This window comes from Schistocerca serialis, chromosome 5 (assembly GCF_023864345.2).
Source record: "Schistocerca serialis cubense isolate TAMUIC-IGC-003099 chromosome 5, iqSchSeri2.2, whole genome shotgun sequence".
In the NCBI taxonomy this organism is placed as follows: domain Eukaryota; kingdom Metazoa; phylum Arthropoda; class Insecta; order Orthoptera; family Acrididae; genus Schistocerca; species Schistocerca serialis.
In genome coordinates, this window is record NC_064642.1 from 219,101,628 (window position 1) to 219,114,893 (window position 13,266).

The window sequence follows — 13,266 nt, forward strand, 5'->3', positions numbered from 1 at the left end:
AACTGTTACCAAGCAAAGCAAGATGCAGGTTTACTCAATTCATATCCAATGTAGCAAATATGGTCTCAAATTCTGGTTGGTTGTTGATGTAATGACAAAGTATACATGTAATGCTTTCCCATACCTTGACAAAGGGGACATGCATAGAGAGAAACAACCACTTGGAGAGTACATGATTTTGCATTTCATAGAGCCATTTGCAAATCAAGGAAGAAATGTGACCACAGAAAACTTCTTTACATCTTTTCAGCTTACTAAAAAAACTCAAAGAAAAGAAAACTTCATTAGTTGTTACAATGAAGAAGATAAGCCATGAAATCCCTGATGAAGTAAGCAAGGCAAATGCGAAATGCCCTCCATCAAAGTACTGTACAATAGTGGCAATACAGACTGCACCTTTACTGTATACCAAGGAGAGAAAAATAAAAATATCATTCTTCTGAGTATGCTGCATGCTGAAGTAGTAATAAGCAAGGAAGGAAAGAAAAAACCTGAAACCGTAATGTTCTACAATGCAACAAAGTACGAGGTAGACGTGTTGATCAAACGACCCATAAATATACTACGAAGGTTGCACATAGGAGATGGCCAATGCGTCTTCTACAATATAGTGTACACAGTGGCAATAAATACATGGGTCATCTATAACACTGTAACAAACAAGAAAATGGAAAGGAAGAAGTTCATACTTCAACTGGCAAATGAACTCAAGGGAACGAAAGAGTGAGAACATCAGGCAAAGGAAGAAGGACATGAGACTGAAATCATCTAGAAAGCAGTGGAAGTGCCAAATCAGGCTTTGTGAAGACAACAAGACCAGCAAAAACTGTGAAAAGTGCCACAAAGCTGTGTGTGGAAAATGTGCATGTAGAACAGAAATCATCTGTGCTATGTGCATCTAGCAGCTTCAGATGACTTGAGTGAAAAGTAATACAGAGCTGTTTGTAAAACACATGTGAGAGTAAAATGGACCAAATATACTAAGTGTGTCTAGAAGGTTGTATGAATAGTTAATAAATTAAAATCTATAGTTAAGAAAGTTGTTAGCAGTAGCAACAATAAATTTGTATGATACATCATTGTTCAAAAAAATTAGTAATTATTATTTATAATTGTAAATAATTGTTGTGATTACTAGAAATAAGTGTCTAGTGTTAACTGATTGCTGCTGTCTGACAGACAGCACACTGAGGAATACAGGTTCCTCATAAACAGTTCAAAATTTCTCAGCAAACAGTTACAATTAAAAGTGAACTATTGTTCAGTATTAATTGACAAGCACACACTTATGTGTGCTAATCACTACAGAGTCTACTTGTGTCAATGTTTTTCAACTTGTGTTCTGTCTTAATATATGTAACAATTCCTCATTTTCCCACATTACTTCTACATGCGTAAGCTGATATAGTGTAATCATCTACATACAACCTGGTGGTTATGTGGTGCTCACACAGGCGCAGGATGTCTTTCTTTTCAGAGAAAATATACAAAATAATGAGTCATAAAATATCCAAGTTTGTAGTAGGGTGCTGATAATTTATTACCCATCAGCAGGAGATATCTTAAGGGTACACATTAAAGAAGAGAAATACCGTATTACAAAATCATAAATAATGACTTAGTCATGGTATTTTGAGATAAATTATGGGACTGTATGTTCTAAGTAGACAGTGTATGCAGAATTAAAATCAGTTTTGCACACATTTGTAGAGTTTCCTTTCCCTTTAGAACAATCCGGGATGAATTTGAACAAAACCAAGAACAGGGAATGGATCTCTCTTGGGATTAAAGTATCGTGTACTAGAAAGAGAATGTTCTATATAACTAAGAAGTTAAATTGTAAATTCCATCTGTCTGGTTCTTTTTTTTTTTTTTTTTTTAAAAAAAAGAAAACACAGGCACTACAAACGAAAATAAAGGATAAAGCAACTTGGAAAAATAGTTAAACAAGAATTGAACAAAAGTATTAATATTAATAATATTGAGTTCACTTTATGTAACTGACAAATAAGATGACACCTTGAAATTCAATCCATTGATCATTATTGTGGACATTACTTCTGGATTAATTTATTAATACATGGGACACAGCAATTTTGAGAAAAGCCACTGCTTTACCCCTTACATTGCTCAGCAACTGTTTTTAGCTAATACTTTGTTCTAAGAACACTATCAGTTGCATTGATACAGTAAAATTAAAACTTGTCTAATGTTACCATTAGAGTTAACTGGAATATGCACCCCCAAAATACTGCAATAAATTGTAGAATTAGTGATTAATAAGGTACTCTGCTTACAACGTCTAAGAATTTCCAATTCATAAATTTCCTATAGAATAAATTATGGTTACCATGTAGAAGTCCGTGCTAAACATTACTAGACATACAGTCTATATGGAAATTATTTTTACTTTTTGTTAATTTCACAGCTCATCCTAAATTCACTCTTGTTACATGTTGATAATTGGTATAATTAAATAAAGCATTACATCAGGTATATTTATTTATTTAGCATCCAATAGATCACACATGTGATATAGGATTTGTCATTTGATTACACGTAACACATAACAACACACACACATAATAAATGGACAAACATATACAAACAGACAAACAAATTACATACACATAGTACATAAGTAGTGTACAAGAACTTATTACACAAAAACAAAAGGACGTCATTAAATACGCCTTATACACAAAACGTATAATGGATATTTAACAGATTTTTCATAAGTACCATAATTACGAAGTTGAAAACATAATTAAATTAGTTTGAATTTTTAAAAAAATAGGTACAGGTTTCAATCCACAATCTGAGACAGGTATTCATTTACACTGTAGTAGCATTTTCCCATCAAGTATTTTTTTTACTTCATGCTTGAAATTATTTTTGCCTTTCAATTCTTTAATTTGAGATGGAATGCCCACCTTTCCCATATGAAGTGAAAAAATCTTTTGAAAACATGTTGTGCTGGTGAAATCATTGACTGATGATACATTTGTTTCAAATGGTTTATTTTCTGGCATAGTCACATACGATTTCAAGTAGAAAAGACTGGTTTTGTCTATCACTGGCCATTTTTAGATCATAAGAAGGAAACAGTAGTTCACTCGAAAGCATTTTGTGGAAATTACTTTCTCAATGTGATTTTTGCAAAGTATATGGGAGTGAACTCTGCTCCCTTCTTATGATCTTAAAAAGATTAACGACAGATAAAACTAGTAATTTCTTCTTGAAAATATATCTGACAGTCCTGGAGAATAATCTATTTTCATTTATTTATTTTTATTTGTTTATTGATTCATCCGTAGACAAATTTCTTTGTATGGATGTTGTCATTACACATTGTGTTGCTTACAAGCATATTCCCTCCTCTTTTTCTACTGTATAATTGGTCAACCTGCTTATTTATTTGTAATAATCTTAAGTTGCATGAAGTCTTTAGTGCAGTAAAAACTATCTATTCATAAACATTCCTTAGGACATGTTTTAAATTTATAGAGATCCTCTATTCAGTCTATCCAGGTACAAATAATAACAGCATCTGGTTTTATGACCATGTTGGAGCTGTTTGCTGCATATTTCTCAATTTTTTTTTTCATAAAATGTGTGATTTGGCTTACATATTCTCTTGGGACTGTCAGAATACCCCATTTTTTGAATAGCTCAGTGCAGTGGGTCCTTTTGTGATTTTTAAGAATCTGTCTAATATGAATCAGCTAAGATGTTCTCTGAAAACAGCCTCAGAGTTTTGAAGTGTGCAAATAATACTCTAAGAATGTATTAATTAGAGCTAAAGTCTGTTACCAGTTCATATAGTTTTTGGCAGTTATCTGTTGATGAAGCTGTAAAGAAACACTGCACTCAAGATGTGGATGATTAAATTCCAATTCCAGGCCCCTTTATCCATTTTAGTGTTTCTACTAATTTCAGTAAGTAAGAGGGCATGCTGAAAATTAGTACCTCCAAATTGTTTATTTAAAAACTTACAAAGCTTTTTAAATGAAACAAACATAATTAACATTCTACATTTTTATTCTTCATGTCTACATATTTATTTCACAACCTAGTCATCCTAGCAATGGACGCATTTCTCCCAATGAGTAACAGTTTGTTGACATCATCACTGTAGAATATTTGACTTTATTGACAGACCTTCCATCTCACCTCTCATTATGTGCCACACTTACCTGAAAGCTGATTTTCTGTGCTGAGTTCATCAACTGAATTCCGATGAGGCTTGTTGTTTGCTGTATGCGGTCATCCACTCAAAATTCTGTGTCACATTACTGTTAGTGCCACTGTTTGCTTCATTCAGGCACTACCAACCCCACAATACTGATGTCAATACAATCTTCACCATACATGACATTCAATCGTCTATGGATTTCAATTGGAGGCATGTTTTCTGCTGTTAGATACTCAACTACAGCCTGTTGTTTCTCATGTACAGACGTAGTGATGTTACACACCACCAGGTTACACACTATAATTTTGAGCCCTCTAACAGCAGAGGGCTGGAACTTGTGCCAGTGAAGCAGGGAAGTCAATCATATTGAGAACAGAATAAAAATTTCTGAGCCACTACTTTTAGCATTCCCTCACAGTTTACAAATCAATCTCTTCACTATTTCACTCGTTACTGTGGAGACAGTACACTGTCTTTGACAGTTGCTGGGCTGTAAAACTCCAATGAATGAGTGAACAAATACAATTGGAGGCTTTTCAGAAAAAAAGATGAATGAAGGAAAAGAAATCTGAGAGGAAATTTATGTTAGCTGCCTAGCATTTGAAATACATGCAGCAAATCTTACAGAAAGAATCATATAAATAATTTTTTAAGGGGAAATAGCAAACAAAAATGGATCCCAGAATTTCAGCTGAAAAAAAAAACATAAATTCATGAGAAACATAACAAAAAATGCACCAAAATTATAGAAACCTAATATATATTGTAATCAGAAAACCTTTGCACCCCTGAATCACCAGTAAAGCATTTTAGTGGAAGGACTGGACATCAGGGTTTTAGATCATCAGTCGCCATTAATTGCACATAAATGATTTATTCATAAAAGCTTTCAGAATGAAAACAAGCAATAAACTTTGCTTGAAAATATAAAGGTTTTTTAATTCAAATGAACTTGTGATTTTAAAACACTAATTCAACAATATAAAGCTTTCTGATAGAAAAAGACAATAATTTAATTTAAAGGAACATAAAAATTTGCTTGACTGACCTTAACAACACCACCTCAGAGGGCAACAGATCAGTTAGAAACACTTATTTATTTATTATCTTTTTTTGCATGTAGTCACCAATGGGTGGCTTTTGCAAACGTCATAGCATTTTATACAATTTTTGTACAAACAGTAGGAATTTTCAATTCACATGTACAAGAAGCCACTCATGGGTGATGCACTTGGCAATATATGGCACAGTACTTCATAAAGCAAAATACAGTTGTTACATAGTATTGGTATTTGAATTTATAGCATGTTGTTACAAAAATAATATATATTACAATCACCTCAGAGTTGTACATCATATAGATAGAAGAGTTAGGCCTACATTTAAGAATAGGTACATTTTAATATCAGTATGCATTCAGTGAGTACAGACATTTGAGAGTTAAGAATGATTTTAATTCCCTTCTGAATATTTTACCTCTGTGGCATCTTATAGCACTTGGTAGTTTGTTAAACCATATCTGCCCATTTATCCAAGGACTATGATCTGTTGTCTTTAGTTTAGTTCTGTTTCTGAAGAAGTAATCTTTTTGTCTTGTGTTATGGGTATGCACATCAGAGCACTTAGTTTCATTATTTTTGTGGTCCACAAAGAATCTTATTAATTTGTACAGATACAAGGAATATACTGTTAGATACCTATGTTGTACAAATGTTTCCCTACATGAATCTCTGTATCCTAGTCAATGCATGATCCTGTTCATGTGTCTATCAGCAGCACACCCCCATACCTCTATTCCATAATTAATATGTACAAATATTGCCCCATAATAAGCAGTTTTTAATGTTTGTTCAGAGACTAATTTTGATAGTTTGCTAATTAAGTGCAGTGACCTGCTGATTTTATTGCATACAAAATTGATATGGTCTACTCATCAAAGATTTTCGTCTAGGTATATCTAAAAAAAAATTACATTAGTCAGTGTCTACTTTTTTGATGCCACTTATATTATCAATACAGGTTTGGTATGAATTACCAAGTTTAAATGGTAATAGCTGGGATTTGCTAATATTGACTTTTAGACCTTAATCATGGAAGTAAGTAGTTATCTGGCTTAAGCCATCAGTTGCAGCCAATGTCAAGTCAGTAGTTTGTTTGCCAAAGAACAAAAGTGAGGCATCATCTGCATAACTTACTAATTGGGAGTACAGAGGTGTCTCTAAATCATTAATGTAGACCAGGAAAAGGGAAGGGCCCAATATGGAGCCCTGAGGTACAACCTGTTTTACTGTTTCATAGTTGGATTGGAAATGTTTGATCTGATCATTAATTTCATAACATAGGTTTGTACACTGCTTACGATTGGTTAGATAAGTGATCAGTAGTTGTATGGATGTGGCATTTATATTGTAAGTTTCCAGTTTGCTTAGTAGTAGTTCATGGTTCACTGAGTGAAATGCTTTAGTAAGGTCTAGAAATATCTCTGCTGTCTGCATTCCCTCATCCAGGGCATCATACACCTTGTGGTGAAATTCGGTAATTGTCATAATAGTACTGTGATGCATTCTGAAGCCATGCTGTGCTTCTGCTAGTAAATTATTCTTTGTGAAATAATCAATATGTTGTGTCAACAAAACAATTTGCAATATTTTACTGAAAATTGGTATTAGTGATATGGGCCTGAAGTTTGATAGCTCTTCTTTCAATCCTTTTTCATGCACAGGTTTAACTCTACTTTAATTCAATATATTTGGAGATGTGTGCTCCCTTATACAATCGTTGATCATATGGATAATTATTTCAACTAATTCCTTATTGCATTTTTTAATTATAATACTACTCAGTCCATTCCAGCCAGATGAGTTCTTATTCTTTAAGTTATTTATTGTTTTTCCTATTTCCTCCACACTCACTTCCTTAAATTAGAAAGCGGTTTCCAGCCTAGGGTAAGGCTTTACAATCCGAGTCAGACCTGTGTTATTAACTCGATTCACAGCTGAAGATATAAAATATTCATTAAATATATAGCAGATTTTATCCAGATCATTAATATGGTTTCCTTCATGTTGGATTCTGTCAATTTGAGCATCTAACTTAGGGGTTGCTTTGTGATATCTATTTATTATATTCCATGAAGTCTTCCCTATATTTGTTGACTGCGCTATTTTCTTATCTAGGATCTGTTTTCTTAAATTTGAGAGCTGATCTTGAAATTGTTTTTAGCTTGATTGTACTTATTCTAAATATTTGCAATTTAGTTGACTTATGTAGCACACTTAGATCCTCAATATTTTGCCTGTGTTTAATCATGTAAGCTGGAAGAGACAGTCTGGTGTTTTTTACATTTTGGTTGTGAGTTACTACTTCCAAATGACAATTTTAGCAGTTAACAAACAGTCAAACAGGGAGTGATAATTCTCAAAATGTATTAACAACAGATAATAAGTGCAAAGGAGTGTGATCCTGCTAATAATAATTAGCCTGGAGAAGGAACAAGATTATACCAATAAAGTGCAAGAATTTGATCCACGAAAATGAAGGACCACAAACCCTACTTATTGGAATAAGTTTGAACAACATGTGATAATCACCACTACCAGGGACAAGAGACGTCCATACTCTTAGTGAATACCACAGGTGAAATTCTTCATTCCCACCAACATTTTTAGGAAAGCATTGAAATATGAACTTTTTTTCTCATTTTAGAAATATACAAATACAACACCAGTAAAAATAGACCAGTATTAATACTCAACCCAAAGGTATGATAATATACAAAATTAAAACCATTTACTTTAACACAGAATTTGGTGACTGCTTGGAGAGCACAAGCTCATAAAGCAAACACTCCAAAATTGTAAAAAAGACACTGATGGGTGGTACAAAACAAAAACGACTTATCTTGCATATGAATTCTGAGCATGGAGCGGGCTACAATTACACTGTTGCACACAATGGCAGACACAGTTTATGTCTCACTAGTCCTACTACCTGACAGCTGGCGGGAGGACAAACAGATGTACTGTGAGACTATGGGCATGCAAAACAAGGCTCACAAGCCCCAACCAGGCTCATATGCACACATCTGTGCATAGCAGTACAAGGCCCACAAGCAATCAAGTTTAACATAGACACCTGGAGTACAGAGCATACATTAGTAAATATTAAATTACCAAGATGCCAACTGGATGCACACAAAACCAAATTAGCACAACCAAGCCCAACACACCAATGGACCCCAAAGTCTGGTGACACAGTTCCAATTGAATGTACGAAATACAGTTTACAAACACAAGGGGGGCTACAGCCAATTCAAGACAGCAACCCAAGGAAATTTAAATCTTGAAATGTTTAGGTCAAAACAACATTTAAATTTGCATTAAAACTAGTTCACAAAATATTCAATTGTAAATCTGCCTTGCAGTCATTGCTTATCCAGTGCAGAGGCAACACCCAAGACTCCCCAGCAAATATCTGGTGAGAAAACAAGGCTGTCAAATATGATCTCTGCATGGCAATCCAGTCTGCTTGGAACACACTAAGTGACTGTACCAAAAGAGAGAAAACAACAACTACCCACAATGATCAAAGATTTTCAATGTAATAATGGCAGTGAAGTACAAGGAGGGCTATGCCACATGTTGTCTAGTTTTAGCAACACTATCATGCCTCAGCGATACAGATAGCCGTACCGCAGGTGCAACCACAATGGAGAGGTATCTGATGAGAGGCCAGACAAACGTGTGGTTCCTGAAGAGGGGCAGCAGCCTTTTCAGTAGTTGCAGGGGCAACAGTCTGGATGATTGACTGATCTGGCCTTGTAACACTAACCAAATCGGCCTTGCTGTGCTGGTACTGCGAACGGCTGAAAGCAAGGGGAAACTACAGCCGTCATTTTTCCCAAGGGCATGCAGCTTTACTATATGGTTAAATGATGATGGCGTCCTCTTGGGTAAAATATTCCGGAGGTAAAATAGTCCCCCATTCGGATCTCCCGGCGGGGACTACTCAAGAGGATGTCGTTATCAGGAGAAAGAAAACTGGCGTTCTACGAATCGGAGCGTGGAATGTCAGATCCCTTAATCGGGCACGTAGGTTAGAAAATTTAAAAAGGGAAATGGATAGGTTAACGTTAGATATAGTGGGAATTAGTGAAGTTCGGTGGCACGAGGAACAAGACTTTTGGTCAAGTGAATACAGGTTTATAAATACAAAATCAGATAGGGGTAATGCAGGAGTAGGTTTAATAATGAATAAAAAAATAGGAGTGCGGGTAAGCTACTACAAACAGCTTAGTGAACGCATTATTTGCTATTTGGGGAGCAAAATAACTGATGATGGCCGAAGTAGAGAGGATATAAAATGTAGACTGACAATGGCAAGGAAAGCGTTTCAGAAGAAGAGAAATTTGTTGACATCGAGTATAGATTCTACCCCTTCTTGTTCTTAGATGGAGGGAATTTATGCAAATTATGCATATGTTCTTGATTAATTCTCATGCCCTTGGCTGCCCAAGAATGAGATCTACCGACAACCTATGTTAAACTTAGAGGACTTAAGAGTGCGCCCAGCCTCCCTAAACTGAAGCAATACTTGCCCAACATGTTCCAAATGTTCAGCAAATGTAGTCTTATAAATAATGACATCATCCAGAGAGTTATTATTTGATTTGAATTTAAGATCATAGTAGCTGAGATAACACAGCAGCTCCAGCTGAGAGGCTGAAGGAAACCAAATTAAATTCATATAGGTTCCAGTCAGTGCAGAAGGCAGTGACCTGTTTGGAAGCTGCAGTTGAGGGAATCTGATAGCATGCTTAATTCAAATCCAACACACTGAAGGAAAATGCCCCAGAAACCATGTAAAAGTATTGTTGAGATCCAGGAATGGAATGGACTCCAAAATAATCTTCTCATTCAGTTCCTTATAGTCAACAACAGGTCACTGATAATCTTCCCCTTGCTTGTTAGGGATGAGAAAAACCAGAAAGGCATAGGGGTTGTAGGTGCCCTAATTACTCCATCTTGGGTCATGCCGTTTATTCAATCCCCCTCGAGATCCTCAACTTGAAGTGTGGGGGAAAGGGGGGGGGGGGTCAGTCTATACATGGTTTACGTCACAGGAACATCATCAGCCAAACAAATCTTGTACTTACTTCTGTTGGTGATACCCATCTATTTGTCAGAACATCAGGAAAATGGGCAAGGAGTTGCATAGCTTCTCAGCCTTGATTCAGCGAGATGACTGACATAAAAATTGGAACCTTGGACTTGCAACACATTGACTCAGGCACACTCTTGGCAAGGAAACAATGTTATCCAGAGACAAGGACAAAATTTGAAGTAAAAAGCTTACCAGGATAATCTAATAAAAGCCCTGTGCAGTGTTTGAAATTGCAACCCAAAAATAGGTTAACCAAAAAAACGTTACCACCCAGTAAATCAGCCACGGAAAACCAAGAATACTCAACTTCCCATGCATGTTACCTACCAGACCCAATATTTGTTCATTAACAGCCAATATCTCTGGGATGAGGCATGCAAGGGAGGCATTCTACAGATCGCTTTAAATTCAAAGTACCTTTGGTAATCTAACAATGAACTGCTACTACCCAAATCAATCAAAGCACATACAGGCTCAGGCCTGGGTAAAATGGAAAGGGTTCATAAATTTAAATATCATGGAGGAATAATACAATTGAATGGTTTCAGAATATCTGTAACTGATATAAATTATGTTAATAAATAGTTATCTTGATTCATGGTTCCCACAAACACTTGCAAGCTGCCTATCTAACATCTTCTTCAGGGCCAACCAAAATTTTATTTTCAGTATTTTGTGTAACAAATGACAGAATTTAAAAATCTGTAATGCTATCATAATCTACTCATTAAGATGTATGGTGTTGTATTAAAGGTTGTAATAACAGTTGGACACTGTGTATATGTATCTTACTGTGCAAAAATACCCAGACTGTATTCTTCCAGTATTTGAGAATGAGGGAACTTAAGAAGAGCAATAAGTTTTACATTAAACTTCCAGTTCATGTTAAATCATTCATTGAGGATCTGACTAAATTCAAAAGAATAGCCAAACTTTATCTTTCAGATAGCTCTTCCTATTCCTTACACAAATCTTTTTGACAATGTGTAGTACTCTGTGAATTATATTTTCTTGTAGGCATTACTAAGTGAACTTACTGTATAGCACAGGTACATCACTTATTAGATTTGATTTACTTTCATTCTACTTGATCCGTAGTGAGGAGTTCCTCCAGGATGTAGAACATGTCAGAAAAACAATAATACATGACAAATATTTACAACTGAAACAAATAAGCTAATGTACATTCCACAGGTCCCAAGTGGAATGATTGTCAGTTATTTTAATGCACACTGTATGAAAAAATCATTTTACGAACACTCATTTACTAAGATCGCATTAGTGCACTTAATTTAAAATTAAAAAAAGTTTTTTTTTTAAATTTAGAAGGTAGTAAATATACAATAGAACTACTACAATACTTATTTACAATGAACACATTACTGCACTGAAATGGTGCAGAAGTTATATGTTAGGTTAGGAACATACACACACACAAATCAGTTGGTTCTACTGAGAAATCCATCAATGGAGTAGAAGGAGTTGGCCGCCACCAAAAAATTCTTTAGCCTTCTCTTAAACTGAATTTCATTGATTGTTAAGGTTTCTATGGCTGCTGGCATGTTATTGAAAATGTGTGTTCCTGAATAATGCAAACCTTTTTGGACAAGAGTAAGTGACTTTAACTCCTTGTGAAGATTATTGTTATTTCTAGTACTGAACCCATGAATTGAGCTGTTGGTTTGAGAAAGTGATACACTTTTAATGATAAATGTCATTAAGGAATAAATATATTGGGATGCAGTAGTTAGTATCCCTAGTTCCCTAAACAGGTTTCTGCAGGATGTTCTTGAGTTCACACCACATATAACTCTCATTGCACATTTTTGTGCCCGGAAAACTTTAGCTTGGCTTATGAATTATCCCAAAAAATAATCCCATATAACATTATGGAATGAAAGTAAGCATAGTATGCCAGCTTTTCCATTTTTATATCCCCCATGTCTGACACAATTTGCATTGCAAGTAGAGATTTGTTAAGACACTTCAGCAGTTCTGTGGTGTGCTCCTACCAGTTGAATTTAAAATCGAGCTGTGAAAAAATTGCAAATTTGTGGTAAGATCTTATGGGACCAAATGCATGGGTCATCGGTCCTTAAGCTTACATACTACTTAATCTAACTTAAACTAATTTACACTATGGACAACACATACACCCATGCCCAAGGGAGAACTCAAACCTCCGATGAGGGAAGTCGCGTGGACTGTGACAAGACACCTTAGACTGTGCGCCATCAAGCTGTAATCCCAAGAATTTTACACTGTCCACTTCTTCTATCTGCTTGTCATCGTATGTTAGGCATATGCTTGTGGGATATCCCTTACAAGTTCTGAACTGCGTGTAGTGTGTTTTTTCAAAGTTTAGTGACAAATAATTCGCTAGAAACCAGTGATTAATGTCCACAAATATTTTATTAGCTGATCTTTATAGGACTACACTTAATTTGCTATTTATTTCAATGTTCATATCATCAGAAAACGAAACAAACTTGGCATCTGGTAATGTTACTGATGAAAGATCATTGATATACACAAGAAAAAGTAAGGGAACTAAGATGGAATCTTGTGGGACCCCACTTGTAATTAGCTCCCAGTTGGATGATGCCTGATAGCTTAATACATGTCTCTTTCCTAATAACACCCTTTGTTTCCTGCTTGAGATATAAGATTTGGATCATTTTGCAGCATTTCCTGTTACACCATAATATTCTAATTTACTTAAAAGGATATTGTGATTTACACAGTCAAATGCCTTTGACAGATCACAAAATATAACAGTTGCCTGCAATTTTTTGTTTAATGAATTAAGTACATTTTCACAGTAAGTGTAGGTAGCCTTCTCAATATCAGAACCCTTTAGAAATCTGAACTGTGACTTTGACAGTATGTTATTTGAAAGAAAACTTTAT

At 35.2% G+C, this 13,266-nt stretch overlaps 1 protein-coding gene across 8 annotated transcripts in view; it reads left to right on the forward strand.

The window, feature by feature from the left end:
- LOC126482327 (uncharacterized) overlaps nt 1–13,266 on the forward strand; it is a 463,601-nt gene that overhangs the window by 30,510 nt on the left and 419,825 nt on the right. The window lies entirely within an intron of this gene.